General features: G+C 42.4%; 1 protein-coding gene across 2 annotated transcripts in view; it reads right to left on the bottom strand.

Moving 5' to 3' along the window:
- The window catches only part of TRMT9B (tRNA methyltransferase 9B (putative)), a 49,400-nt gene that overhangs the window by 15,721 nt on the left and 20,114 nt on the right, over positions 1-13,565 (bottom strand). The window contains exons 2-4 of one of the 2 annotated variants that reach the window (XM_046648628.1): positions 4,283-4,476; positions 2,466-2,565; positions 1,851-1,897 (exon numbers count right to left, since the gene is read on the bottom strand). The gene's annotated coding sequence lies outside the window, so the exon portion shown is untranslated. The remainder of the gene's footprint in view (positions 1-1,850; positions 1,898-2,465; positions 2,566-4,282; positions 4,477-13,565) is intronic. The other variant, XM_046648626.1, reaches the window with a different exon arrangement.

The following is a 13,565-nucleotide window of genomic DNA, read 5'->3' as shown; positions in this document are numbered from 1 at the left end:
GAAACAGCTTATATTGCACCCTCAACTAGAATTTACAAAGTAAGCATATGGCTGGCTAGAACTGCCTACACATGAGAAAAACCCAAACACTGCGTGCTTTTCTTTTTAATCAAAATCTCAGTCGACTTAAGGCTATTTAAAATGTTTCCCCCTCAAGGAATCAATCAGGCAATACAATTTCGAGAACCCTAGAACAAATAAATTTTACTTTACTGCACTTGAAAATGTTAAGTGGCAATCAACATACACTCGATTCCCTTCAAGCTGGCTCCAGCTGCAAGCTCAGAATTTGTAGTATCTGGACAATACCCTTGGAGACCTTTCTCTAATTCTCCCCCATAATGCCTGGTTTCTACCATAAACAGCTAAATTCAAAGAGCGATTTTAAAGTGTGTGAACCATATAAATCCATTTTGTTTTTATTGTATTTTACAGTTAAGATTGTACACTATGGAATAAAGAGCTGACCGTGAAATTGATCTGTAGAGTTGAGGCTATCCAAAATGACATTTTTTACACTCCCTGGATTTAAATTTCCTGCAGTATTTTCCATATGAGTTATATATATAAGCACATTCCTTGTGAATTCAGTAATGTGATTAAGCTAGTAAGACTGGGACTAAAATAAGAGTGCAAGGTTCAAGGTGAAGTGAAGGAGGTAGGGTTTCGTTTAGCCAGACTTCCTAACCTGTGTGCTGTCCAATTCTAGGTCCTTGGAACTCATGCCTTGTTGGTGAGTCATGAGAGAAGGGAAAATAATTTGAAAGGTAAGGAGAAGTCATATAAAGTAATGCAGTGATATTTAGAAGAAATCATTTGTATGTTACGTGCAATGGAAAGTGGTTTTAAGTTGGTGGGTGGGTCAGAGGACAACATAATTGGATTTATAATTTTAAAAGCTCATTCTAGGTCTCTCATTCTAGGTATATTGTAGGTATATCTAACTCTAAGCAGACTAGAGTAGCTATTGTTTTTAGTTGTCCAACCAAGTTCACCATCCAACTTCTTCTGATAATATGTATCTTATCCTCCATGGATGGGTATGTGACCCACGCCTGGTCAATCATGGTACCCCACATGCGTGGACACAATCATTGGTTCAATGGTGGGCAGGTAATATAAGGTCAGCCAATCAGAGTCTTTCCTTAAGATACATTAGTGTGGAGCTAAGGAAGTGGTGTCCTTCCCTCTGGCATCACAGAGTTAGAAAGATGTAAAAGTCAGACTGCCAGTGGCCAGCTTTTCTACCACCAGGAAAAGACCTGTTTTCAGGTAGAAGACAATAAAGTCAGGCAAAGCAAACAGAGATGAGAGACAAATGGAGAGGGAAAAAGATCCATGGCAGCATTGAGTCCTGGTTCCGGTCCTAAGATTGCTTCTTGCAGTTCTATGGGCTCTTCCTTATCCTTCCCAACTCAGAGAGGCAATAAATTCCCCTTTTGACTTAAGCTGGTTGGGTCTCTGACCTTACCACCATGTCTTAATCCCCTCTAAGTCATCAGTACTTCTTGCACTAGCGTTTGCTTTTTGTTTTGTTTTATATCTAGCCCTTATTCCTTGGAGAATGGCAAAGAGGAGAGAATGTGATAGGAAACTAACAGGAGAGGTCAGTGGTTTGGTATGTTTCCCATGGAGAAAGGAAAAAAGAGAAGGACATCAGCAATTCCTGCTTCTACAAAGAGTCCTCACTGAGTGGTCACAGATGTTTGGTTTTCCTGTTTTGTGTATGTGACTGGAATGACACTTCTTCACCCAACTTGATTCAGGCAAAGCCATGTGACCATGAAATGTGATCAACAAAAATGTGGATTCTCTTGGGCAGAAGCTTTATGAGCCAGTGGGGGGCTCACCGAGTTCCTCTGCAATCACAGAAGCATCAGTCCAGGTCCCTGAGTGACTGTTCTTGAAGGACAGGCAGCATGAGCATTTTAAGCCAAAAAGAAAAAAAAGGAAAGAAACAGCTCATCATAAGAAATGTTGAATATCTAGGTAATGAAAAAGTCAAAATTATCAATCATATTCTATTAGAAGATAACTTGTTACTATGTGAATTTGTGTTGTTTTGGTTTATAAATATTAATACTGGGGCCAGCCCCGTGGCCAAGTGGTTAAGTTTGTGTGTTCCACTTCAGTGTCCCAGGGTTTCATCAGTTCAGATCCTGGGCACAGACCTAGCACTGCTCATTAAACCATGCTGATGCGGCATCTCACACAGCAGAGCCAGAAGGACCTACAACTAGAATATACAAGTATGTACTGTGGGGCTTTGGGGAGAAGAAGAAGAAAAAAGAAGATTGGCAACAGATGTTAGCTCAGGTGCCAATCTTAAAAAAACATTTTTTTTAATTAATACTTTTTTCTTTCCTGTAAATATATTATCAGAAAACTGCGAGAAAACTGAATACAGTTCTGTATTCTGCTTTTTAAATTTAATGCAATATTGTGAGCCAAGGAACAACTTTTACCTGTAGTCTTCTCCATTCTTTTTAAATAAGGCCTCTTGTTGGAACCCTCTGGCAATAGAACATACTGGAATGGCAATGTCTTGTTGGAACCACTGCTAGCCTAAGAGGATATCAGAGCTGTTGTAATAGTGCTGCCATATTTGGCACCTCTCCTCTTTCTTTTTCACTGCTACGACCTAGTATCGGAGCTGTTATTATAACTTTCTGGTTGGTCTCTCTGTCCCCCGTCCCACCTCGAATATATCCATAATGCTGGGAGTCTGCAACACTCTTTCTCCATTAATATTCACTATACACTCCTATAGGAAAAGGCAACTGCAGAGACCACATAGCATATGTGCTCTTTCTGGCTTGGTGGCTGTAACTTGTAATTTTCCCTCCATGACCCCAAGAAAAGCAGTTTAGGATCCCTATTTCATGCCAGTGCTGGATAATTTTCCTATAGTGTCCATTTGATAATATCACCTCTCTGTTGAAAACCCTTCAGGGTACCTCTACGCTCTACAGGATAAAGCTTGCACTCCTCAGACTGGCATTCAAAACCCTCCATGACCTGGTGCGAGTCTACCTTTCCAGGCTTAGATCCTGTAACTACCATAACTCGAATTCCTCCACCCAAAGGACTCAACTCACCCTTCCTTGAGTGGGCCTTGTATATGGCTCCTCATTCAGGTCTTTGCTGAAGCCGTTCTCTCTCATCTGAAATGCTCTAAAGTCACCTCACCCTTCCAAAATCTTACCTGGCCTTCAAAGTCTAGCTTTTGCCTCCTCCATAAAGACTTCAGGGACAGCTCTGGATAAGACTAATCTCTCCTAGTATTTCTGTATACTGCATATGTATTATCTCTATCACTCTTAGGGCATGTCTCCTGATACCATCTTGAACTCTCTACTCTGTATACATTCCCAATTAGATTAGAAGCTCCTGGAGGGCAGGAACTGAAATCTGACCTTTCTTTATATATATCATAGTGCTTAGGATCATGTTGAACAAAGAGCAGTCACTCCATAATTAACTGTAGAACCAACGAATCAATGAGCTGTTTCCTTAGCTCCCTCTGCAAGACAACGATACCTCACTCCAGACAAACTGGTCCTCGAATCTTGGGTCATAAATCATAGAGACCCTGCCGGGGGCCAAAAGGCCTCCGAGGAAAGCAGGACTAAGGTCGAGCTCTTCCAGTTGTGTTTTGTATTTCAGATTTCCTGCCTTAGCAGAGGCCTGTTTTAGAGATATACCTGAGGTATGCAACAGTCACATTTTTATAACTAAAAACAAATATAAATATTGTAAATTGTTCTCCTATTATAAATGCCACAGACGACACAGTATTAAAAAGGAAAGCATCAAACTCTGCTTTAAATTTCAAAGACATACTCAAACTGTAATTCTAGAGTGAAAATACAGGTGAGTCAGGAGAGTTCAAAAACTTTACTTACACTTAATTATAAAACACATAGTTCTTTTTAACCTTTTAATATCAGATACTTCAAACTTATCTACATATTATTTTCAAGTACAGATTATACTACAAACTTCTGTATGATAAAAATTATCATTTAACAATGCTCTTTAAGTCCTAGAGAAGCAATTTTACTCTCTAAAAAATACTAAATATATTCTTGTAATTTTAACTTACCCTGTACAACTATTTCCAGATTCTTTTTTCCACCTGGTGCAAAAATAAACTCCAGCTTACTTTATATCACATTGTCATAAATTTAAAATTATAGGAATTGGGGCTCATTAGGGAACACGCACAGTGTCCCCAAACCTCAGATTATGTGAATTGCAGCAATAGTTGAAAGGTACTAACCTGAGTCATCTTGTGATTACAGGAAAATTACTTCTTGTCTTTGTGAACCATGGCAGTTTTCCCCTCCGAGACTGACAGCTTCTTCTCACGACTTTCTCAATGTGTAATATAAATGAAAAGTAGCAGGACTGAAGTCAAATAGTGAGGTCTTTCACATGCTGAACCACTTTGCATGAGTCTTTGGGAATATAGCCCTATTAGGAAAAAAATAGTAAATGTCATTTTACATAATAAAAATATTGAACCAGCTACAGCCCAGGTTGACCTCTTGACCTATGCATAAATTACCCAGTGAAGAAAGAACTATTAATATGGAATGTGCCAGAAGTATAAGAGCAGTGTCTGAATTAATTCCTAAGCTTTCTGTAAAATACACAGTACTTTCTCCCCAAATTAAATTGAATGATTTCCGCTTATTCCTGGAAAAATTGCAAGCATTGAGAGTCAACTGTGAATCCAGTGGCTTAATTAAATGTATACCAAGTACTTAAGACAATAGCACTAAATTGTCTTAAATCATGCCAGCACAACTTAACTGCTCAATATTTGTTCATGTTGTCAGCTACTTCCATGTCACTTTGACAAGCACTCCTAGGTCTTCATTGTTCATATTTATTTTTTCTTTTTTCATAATAAAGTGGGTCTGTCATGAAACTCATCAAAAGACTCTTAGTTACTAAAAAAGAAAAATGGACCATTCATGCCAAAAAGCACTTTGTAATGTGGAGGTCTTGGGGTATAAAATGAGGTCTGGAGAGATGCCTGGCGTGGCAGGAAAAGCCAGTTCTATAATAGCTCGGGGCCCGATTCCTTATCTGTGAAGATGAAGCAAATGGACCTTAATCTAGAGCAGTTCTCAACCATCTTCCCTAGTCTTCACATCCTTTGTGTGTACACCTCACCACCACAAACTGTACCTCTTACTACATACAGCGATTCTCAGGATGGAGGCCTGTAGTTTCCCCCAACTTCTCCTGCTCCCCACCCCACCCCAGTCTTGGATCCTGTTTAAGAATCACTGCTCCGGGTGTGCTTTGGAAAGCTTCTCTCTGGTCTTCAGAATATGCATGTACGTTGTAACCCCAGTCATCTCTCCATCATAGCAGGTATAGGATCGGCACCACTGAGAGCTGCAAAGCTTGACTTTTTAGGAAAAACATTTAAGAAGGGTCTTGAAAGAGCCTTTAGTCAAAGGATTTCATCTTTCTCACGCAATTGTGGAGCCTGCCTTAATCATAAAGGAGATGATATTGGTTTACTGAGCCCCCGTGCTTGTCCTGAAACTAAATGCTCTCCAGTGGGATTCACTCTTCCACGCCCTGACCTAGGCACTCCACTGTCACCAGCCAACTTAACTGTCTCTGCACCTTTCCTTCAGGCATTTGTGCCTAAATGAATTAGTCCTCTCAGATACGCTACCAAAGACAAAGTCTTCAATGCCTTAGTCAGTAAGAGGAGTTAATGAAAAGATGATGATGAGATCTGTTATCCAACAGTGCTCCTCCAGAGGCGATGACTAGGCCATATTCACTGTAACTCTATTGCAGTTCACTTTGATTTTGTAGATTAGAGAATGCCAGAAAAGAACAAGAAAATCAAAGATGAGATTTAAAAAAAATGAAAATATAATACCCAGCTTCCCCCAGGCATTGGCTGCTGGCATCAATTTGACAAAACCACCTCTCAGTCTATGTTAAGATAAAGGCAATAGGATCCCCAGTAGGGCAGCCTGGAAGAAGACTGTTCTGATGTTTCAAAAGGCAACACCAGTGGAGAAGCAGAGCATTACCAGTTCTCTTTTCTCTTAGGAAAGAAGGTTTCGGCAGGTCGGGTGACAGAGAATCCCACAGTCATTTTACTGTCAAATGATTGATCACAAAGGAGCTTTTACATGAAGCTGGCTGTAGTCAACTATAAAACTATAAATCCTGTAATGATTTTCTAAGAATAGAATTAAGAGGAGAAATGTGAGGATGAATTATGTGTTAGCGTATTTTATAAAATACGTTTATAATACAATTGACCCAAAAGAGGCATTCATGGGGTTATAAGCAAGAAAAAAAAAAAAAATCTGATTGTATGTTTGAGGTTCAGGAAGAGAGTTCATGTACATACAAAGTATAGTAACACCTGGACGGTCAAGTTTGCTTTTTTTTGATTGTTTTTTTTGCTTGAGAAAGCTTAGCCCTGACCTAACAATCTTCCTTCACTTTATATGTGGGTCGCCACCACAGCACAGCTGATGAGTGGTGTAGGTCCACACCCAGGATCCAAACCTGGGCCCACAAGCAGAGCGTGCCGAACTTAACCACTACACCACAGGCTGGCCCCTGGACTGTCAAGTATTTTATCCCATGTATTCCACTTCCATCTCATTCCTCTTATGTGTCTCTCCAAGTCCTTCTCCACTGTCCCAGCCTGAGCCTAGGCCCACACCTAGCTGTCTAGGAGTTCCCACTCTCATGGATTTCACAGACCTGAAAAATCTCAGAGGGACCAGTTGATTCTTTACTTGAAGGCCAGGACACACACACATATTTTTAAAGCCTGTTATTTACTGTCACCATCTAACTGCATAAATGAATGGACAGTTTACCCCCACAAAAGTTGGGAGGCCATAATTTTGAACTAAAGAAGTCCTTTAAAATTGAATAAAATTTAGCTCTATGAAAAACTGACTAAACCTTCTTTGATTTTCTCATTCCACTACAGATGGATAAAATCATTGTTACAAACCAACACTGGTATAAAGAACTGAGTTTTGGGGACCAGATTAGTATATTGGTTTGCAAACCCACGAGTCCCCCTGCCTTCACAACTCTGTGCCCTGAAATTCGTCCTGTGAAGCATCATGATAGTCATCTCTTGCTCCTCCTCTGCAGACTTAGACAGTCCAAATACCTTAGTATGTCACATAAAGCCATAAAGCTGGCCCTGATCTGACCCCACCCCACCCTCCAGCATTTTCCCCCATGATGTCCCACCCCGCTCCATGCCATATGCCCTACCAGAGCAACTCAAAGTAGCCAGGCAGGGAACTGCTTGTTACAATGGGATAAGGGCTTTGCACCACAATGTAAATCAACAACTGATTCTTTCTTTGAGAAACTCTTGCTGTGATAAGGAAAAAGGCGTCAGCTTAGTGACTTAGCTGATTTACATTCAGGCACAGCTCCTTATCTAGAGCCATGACGTGAGATTCTCTGAATTCATTAGACATTTGACGTCTTCATGCATTTCCTCATCGGTTCCCTCTGCCTCGGTTGTCCTTTAGACCACCTGACAGAACAGTTCATCTTTGCAGGTCCAGCTTGGGCTGTATTCTCTAGGAAGCCTTTCCTGTCCCCCAGCTAGGATACCACCATGTGCTTCTTTGTGCCTCCCCTGTGGGTCATGGATACCCTTCAGCACTAGCACTGTGGTGGCCACTGTCTGGTTTATTCGGGCTGCCTCACATCCAGCTGTGTTTTTTATTAGGGATGACCCCATGGTGTGAAGTAAGAGTGAGATGCAGGCCTTGCCTCTCACCAGAGACGCTGAAGCAGGGAAATTTTCTTGCCCCCCTTGCCCTGGTGGGATGGTGTATTAGTTTCCTAGGGCTGGCATAACAAGGTCCCCCACACTGGGTGGATTATATAGCAGAAATCTACTTTCTCTCAGGTCTGGAGTCTAGAAGTCTGGATCAAAGGGGCAGCTGGGTTGGTTCCTTCTGAAGGCCGTGAGGGAAGGCTCTGTTCCAGGCCTCTCTCTCGGCTTATAGTTGGCTGTCTTCTTCTTGTATCTCCACATCATCTTCCTTCGACATGTCTATGTCCAAATTTCCATCAGTTCTATTGGATTAGGGCCGCCCTAATGACCTCATTTTAACTTAATTATCTCTTTAAAGACTCTGTCTCCCAATACAGTCACATTCTGAAGTACTGAGGGTTAAGACTCCAACATATGATCTTTTGGAGGAATACAAACCAGTACACAACAGATGGTACAGTGGGTTGAATGGTGGCCCCTCGAAAGATACATCCAGATCCTAAGCTCTGGAACCTATGAATGTGACCTTATTTGGAAAAAGTCTTTTGCAGTTAAAGATCTCAAGAGGAGATCACCCTGGATTACCCAGGAGGACCCTAAATCCAATAACAAGTACTCTTCTAAGAGACAGAGTGGCAAAGACAGAGAGAAGGCCATTGAACACGAGGCAGAGATCGGCGCTATACTGCCAGAAGCCAAAGAACGCCTGGAGCCACCAGAAGCTGGAAGAGGAGAGAAAGGATCCTCCCCTAGAGCCTTCAGTGGGAGCACAGCCCTGCTGACAACTTGATTTAGGACATGTGGCCTCCAGAACTGTGAGAAAATAAGCTTCTGTCATTTTAAGCCACCACATTTATGTAATTTGTCACAGCAGCCCTAGGAAACTAGTAGAGATGGCCGGGTCATTTGACCTAGATTCAGTCAATCAGGAACTCTCATCCTGGACTCTGAATCCAAAGCAAGTCATTCAAAAGTAAAGGAACTGTGAGGGTGTCCAGCTGCGACTGCTCCTGGTAATGGCAGCTGTGTCCCGGCCAGGTGATTCCTGCTAAAAGGGAGCCCTGAGAATAGGAGAATTTATGGATATAGCACTTCCTCCCCTGCCTAATAAGGACAAATCAGGACTTCCTTGTAGGCCCTACAATTCCCCCACCAGAGGGGTTTCCTGTAAGAGGAACAGAATGCAGCCCACTCCACCCTACCGCATTCCCTGCACCTCTCACTGTCCCCAGATCTGTACCTAGTCACTTCCCTGCAATGGCCCGGGGAGACAATTACAAATTCAAACCCAGAAGGCTTACACACCAGGAGGATTACAGACAGTTGCATTCAGAAGGCAAAGATCTGGGGTCAATGTCCACGTGGATGGATTCGGAGGGAGCTTGCCAAAGAGAGAGAAATATAATTTTAGATTGTACTGAGTTTATGCATATGGGCGCATTACCAGAGGTTCTGAATTCACTGTGCCAACTTGAGCAAATGGAGGGGGTTCTAGGAGCTTGCTTCTCTGGTCCATCAAATCTGGACTCAGTGGGGGCCTAACCAGAATCAAGATGCCATACATGGCTGGGTCAAAGATCAGCTAAGGAATGGCAAGATGGCCTGCTTCATGTCATGTAGTGGCTACTGGATTCCATACCCAAGGGAGAACTATGGCAGTGATGTCTAGTGTGGTGGCAGGACTCTTCATCAGTGGCACTGGGTCTTGGTTAGACGGACTGTTGTACCTCAGCATCTTGGCATTTTGGAGCTGCCATTGGGCATACTTATTTTCCAAATCTTGTTCCCTGGCTTCCTATGCTGTCCATATCCTTTCAATAAATTCCTAGTCAGCTGACAGATCCCTAGAGTCTGTTTCTGTTGCTTACAATCAGGAGCCATGGATCGCATAGAACAGAAAAAACATTGTAATCCTTTGTTTATGCTTATTTCCCCCTACTTGACTTTCAGCTCTTTATGAACAATGACCACACCTGACTCATCTCGTTATCTGTAACACCTCTCACTGTATCTGGCAAATACGGTGGTGGAGAATTGTCAAGAGAATGAATGAATGATCAGTTAAAAAGCATTTTTTTGGTTCATGACTTTTAGAGGAAAGAGGCAAATGATAAGTTGTAAATTAAAGGAAAAAATTTTTATTTTTAGTTGTGGTAAAAAACCCATAACATAAAATTTACCATCTTAACCACTTTTAAGTATACAGATCAGGAGTATTAAGTATATTCACATATCCAGAATGTTTTCATCCTGCAAAATTGAAACTCTATATACCCAGTAAATACAAACTCCTCATGTCTTCCTCTCCCTGGTCCCTGGCAAACACCATTCTTTCTAAGGGTCTGACTACTTTAGACACCTCATATAAGTGAAATCAAACAATATCTGTCTTGTTGACTGGCTTATTTCACTTAGCATTATGTCCTCGAGGTTCATCCATGTTGTAGCATGTGACAGGATTCCCTTCCTTTTTAAGGCTGAATAATATTTCATTTTATGTATGCAGCACAATATTTATCCATTCATCCATCGATGGACATTTGGGCTGCTTCTACCTTTTGGCTATTGTGAATAATGCTGCTATGAACATGGGTGTACAAAGAAGTCTTTGAGATCCTGCTTTCCATTCCTTTGGATATACACCCAGAAGTGGGATTGCTGGATCATCTGGTAGTTCTATTTCTAATTTTTTGAGGAACCTTCATGCTGTTTTCCATAGAGGCTGCACTAATTTACATTCCCACCAGCAATGCATGAGTCTTCCAATTTTTCCACATCCTCCAAACATTGTTATTTTCTGGGGGTTTTTTTTTTTTTGATAGCATCCACCCTAATGGGTGTAAGGTGAAATTTCATTGGGGCTTTTATTTGCATTTCTTTAATGATAGGGATGTTGTTCAGCATCTTTACAAATACTTGTTGGCCATTTTTATATCATCTTTGGAGAAATGTCTACTCAAGGCCTTTGCCCATTTTTAAAATCAGTATTTTTTTCTCTTTCTTCCTTGTTGTCATGAAGTTATAGGAGTTTTTAAATATATTCTAGATATTAACTTCTTATCAGATGTGTCATTTGCAAATATTTTCTTCCATTCTGTAGGTTGCCTTTTCCCTCTGTTGATTGTGGCCTTTGATGCACAGAAGTTCTTAAGTTTGATGTAGTCCCAGATAAGTTCTAAATTTCATCCTGGGCATCTACATATGTTCAACAAAATATTCGGTATCTTTATCAAAGGTGGATGGTTCAGGGAGGTGGAATATTCCGATTCCCGCAGGCTCATACTAGTAAATCCACTAAGCTATTTGCAGTTGTTCCCATGTGCTCCTTCCCCATAGAAGAAGGACAAGGGATGAACTATCCTTACTCTCCTACAAAGCAAACCCACCAGCTCTACACTGATCCTGAGCTCTCCTGACAGCTCAACAGCCTCCCTCCGGCCACTCTCTCCCCTCTCTTCTCAGGCATTAGTTTTCCCCTAGCAATTGGATTTTCCCATTAGTATAAAAACATGCTTCAATATCTCTTAGCTTAAAAAAAAAAAAGAAACCCTCCCAGGCCTAATCACAGATCACCATCCAGTTTACACCCTAATTTCCCTGCTTCCTTTTATAGCAAAGTTCTTCAAAAACACTGTCTCTCCTTGTTGGCTTTCTTGATTCCAGAAGCTTCCCCCATAATGCCGATCATAAACGCCTGTCGGCCCCAGGACCACAATGCTGCACTCAGCAGAGTAGTCAGGGAGCTACTTTCAAAAAAAAAAAAAGGCTTTACTGCTGTTGTCCTGCTTCATGTCCCCTTTTATGCAAGAAAGAAGTAAAATGTGGGGCTGACCCAGGGGCATAGTGGTTAGGTTCATGCACTCCACTTTGGCAGCCCAGGGTTCTCAGGTTCGGATCCCTCAATGGACCTACACACTGCTTGTCAAGCCATGCTGTGGCAGGATCTTACATACAAAATAGAGGAAGATGGGCACAGATGTTAGCTCAGGGCCAATCTTCCTCACCAAAAAAGAAGAAGAAGAAGAAGAGGTAAAACGCTTTTGTTTTACTAATAGTGCAGTGGCATCCATAGTTTCAATTTCCACCAACCCTAGATCATTATTTGCAGAGGGGGCAGTGCTGCAGATGGCAACACTCTGCTGTGTTTTGCCCACAGCCTTCATCACTGCTTGAAATGTTTACTTGTGAAACTGCTGTATCGAACAAGTGGGATTTGTAGGTGCCTTGATGTGTCTGGAAACCCATTCTGTGGCGCTCATTCATCTGCTGCCCTTAAATGAAACTTGGGCAGAGTCACAGATTTTTCAGTAACTTATAGATATGAAAATGTTTCCCAATCACTTTACTCACACTTTTTTTTTTTGAGGAAGATTAGCCCTGAGCTAACATCTACCAGCAATCCACCTCTTTTTGCTGAGGAAGACTGGCCCTGAGCTACCATCTGTGCCCATCTTCCTCTACTTTATATGTGGGATACCTGCCACAGCATGGCTTGATAAATGCAGTGTGTAGGTTCACACCCGGGATACAAACTGGCAAACCCCAGGCCGCCAAGACAGAACGTGCAAACTTAACCACTGCACCACCGGGCTGGCCCCTTCACAAACACTCTTACTTCTGAAACTAATATTCCCTGTCCAGTACAAAATCCAAGCTCCAAATTTCATTCCAACTGGAAACTTCTCATCTACAGCTTGTGCCTGCAGCCACGGGGAAGCCCGAGGTGGAACGCGGTGGGGCGACTGGCAAGGAGAAGTCATGGAACCAGGAAAGTCCTTTTTGGCTGGTACTGGTGTGAGCTGACGTCAGTGATCTCCGGGTGTGGTGGGAAGGGAAGGCTTTTTATTTATGGAGCGTTTTTATGGCCCCCATGGGACGCATTTATTGGTTTCCTGTGGACCCTCAATGTTGCATGTCCCTCACCTGTAGTTTCCTGACATGGGTGGCCCACTGTCCTGCTTGCTGCCTATGACAGTCCTCTCAGCAGCTGGTCACCCTGCTCTGCGCCTCCAGTATTTTTCACCTGCATCTATCCACTCGTCCAGATGAGACTGTATGCAGCATCTAGGCGAATGCCATGTATCTCGTGTGGTCCACATGTGGTCCAAGGAAAACACTCACCTTTGATCCATCCTTGATGAGAGTGCTACCTCCCAAACAATATCTCTTTGTCTGCTGCCATAGGCTGCTTCTACCAGCCTTTAGATTTCTCAGGCATATGCTTGACCCCAGACCAGTCTGTCTTCTAAACTGCAGGTGGCCCAGAGCAAGCTTTCTGTGCGGTCCCTTGAAACCCTGCCACCTGACTCAAGGATGGGAGAAACAGCTCCCTCTCTTCTCCCAAGATGCTGTGCACGTGTTAGCAGGGAAAGGGGACATCCACAGCATGCCTCCCAAAATCTAAATACATCCCCTCCCTAATGTCCAAATCCTTCTACGTGGGTGTTGGGCTAAGGGTCATAGAACCAAATTTCATATTATTCAGCCTTAAAAAGGAAGGAAATTCTGACACCTGCTACGATATGGGTGAACCTTGAAGACATTATGCTGAGTGAAATAAGCCAGACACAAAAGGACAAATATTGTACGATTCACTTTTCTGAGGTTCCTAGAGTGGTCACATTCATAGAGACAGAGAGTGGAATGGTGGCTGCCAGGGGCTGGAGGTGGAGGGAATGGGGAGTTCTTGTTGAATGGGGACGAAGATGGCAAGATGAAAATAATTATGGAGATAGGTTGCACAGCAACGTGAATG

The sequence above is a fragment of the Equus quagga genome, chromosome 22 (assembly GCF_021613505.1).
Source record: "Equus quagga isolate Etosha38 chromosome 22, UCLA_HA_Equagga_1.0, whole genome shotgun sequence".
Lineage (NCBI taxonomy): Eukaryota > Metazoa > Chordata > Mammalia > Perissodactyla > Equidae > Equus > Equus quagga.
Note: the sequence above shows the minus strand (reverse complement) of the source record. Positions and strands in the feature narration are given on the sequence as shown.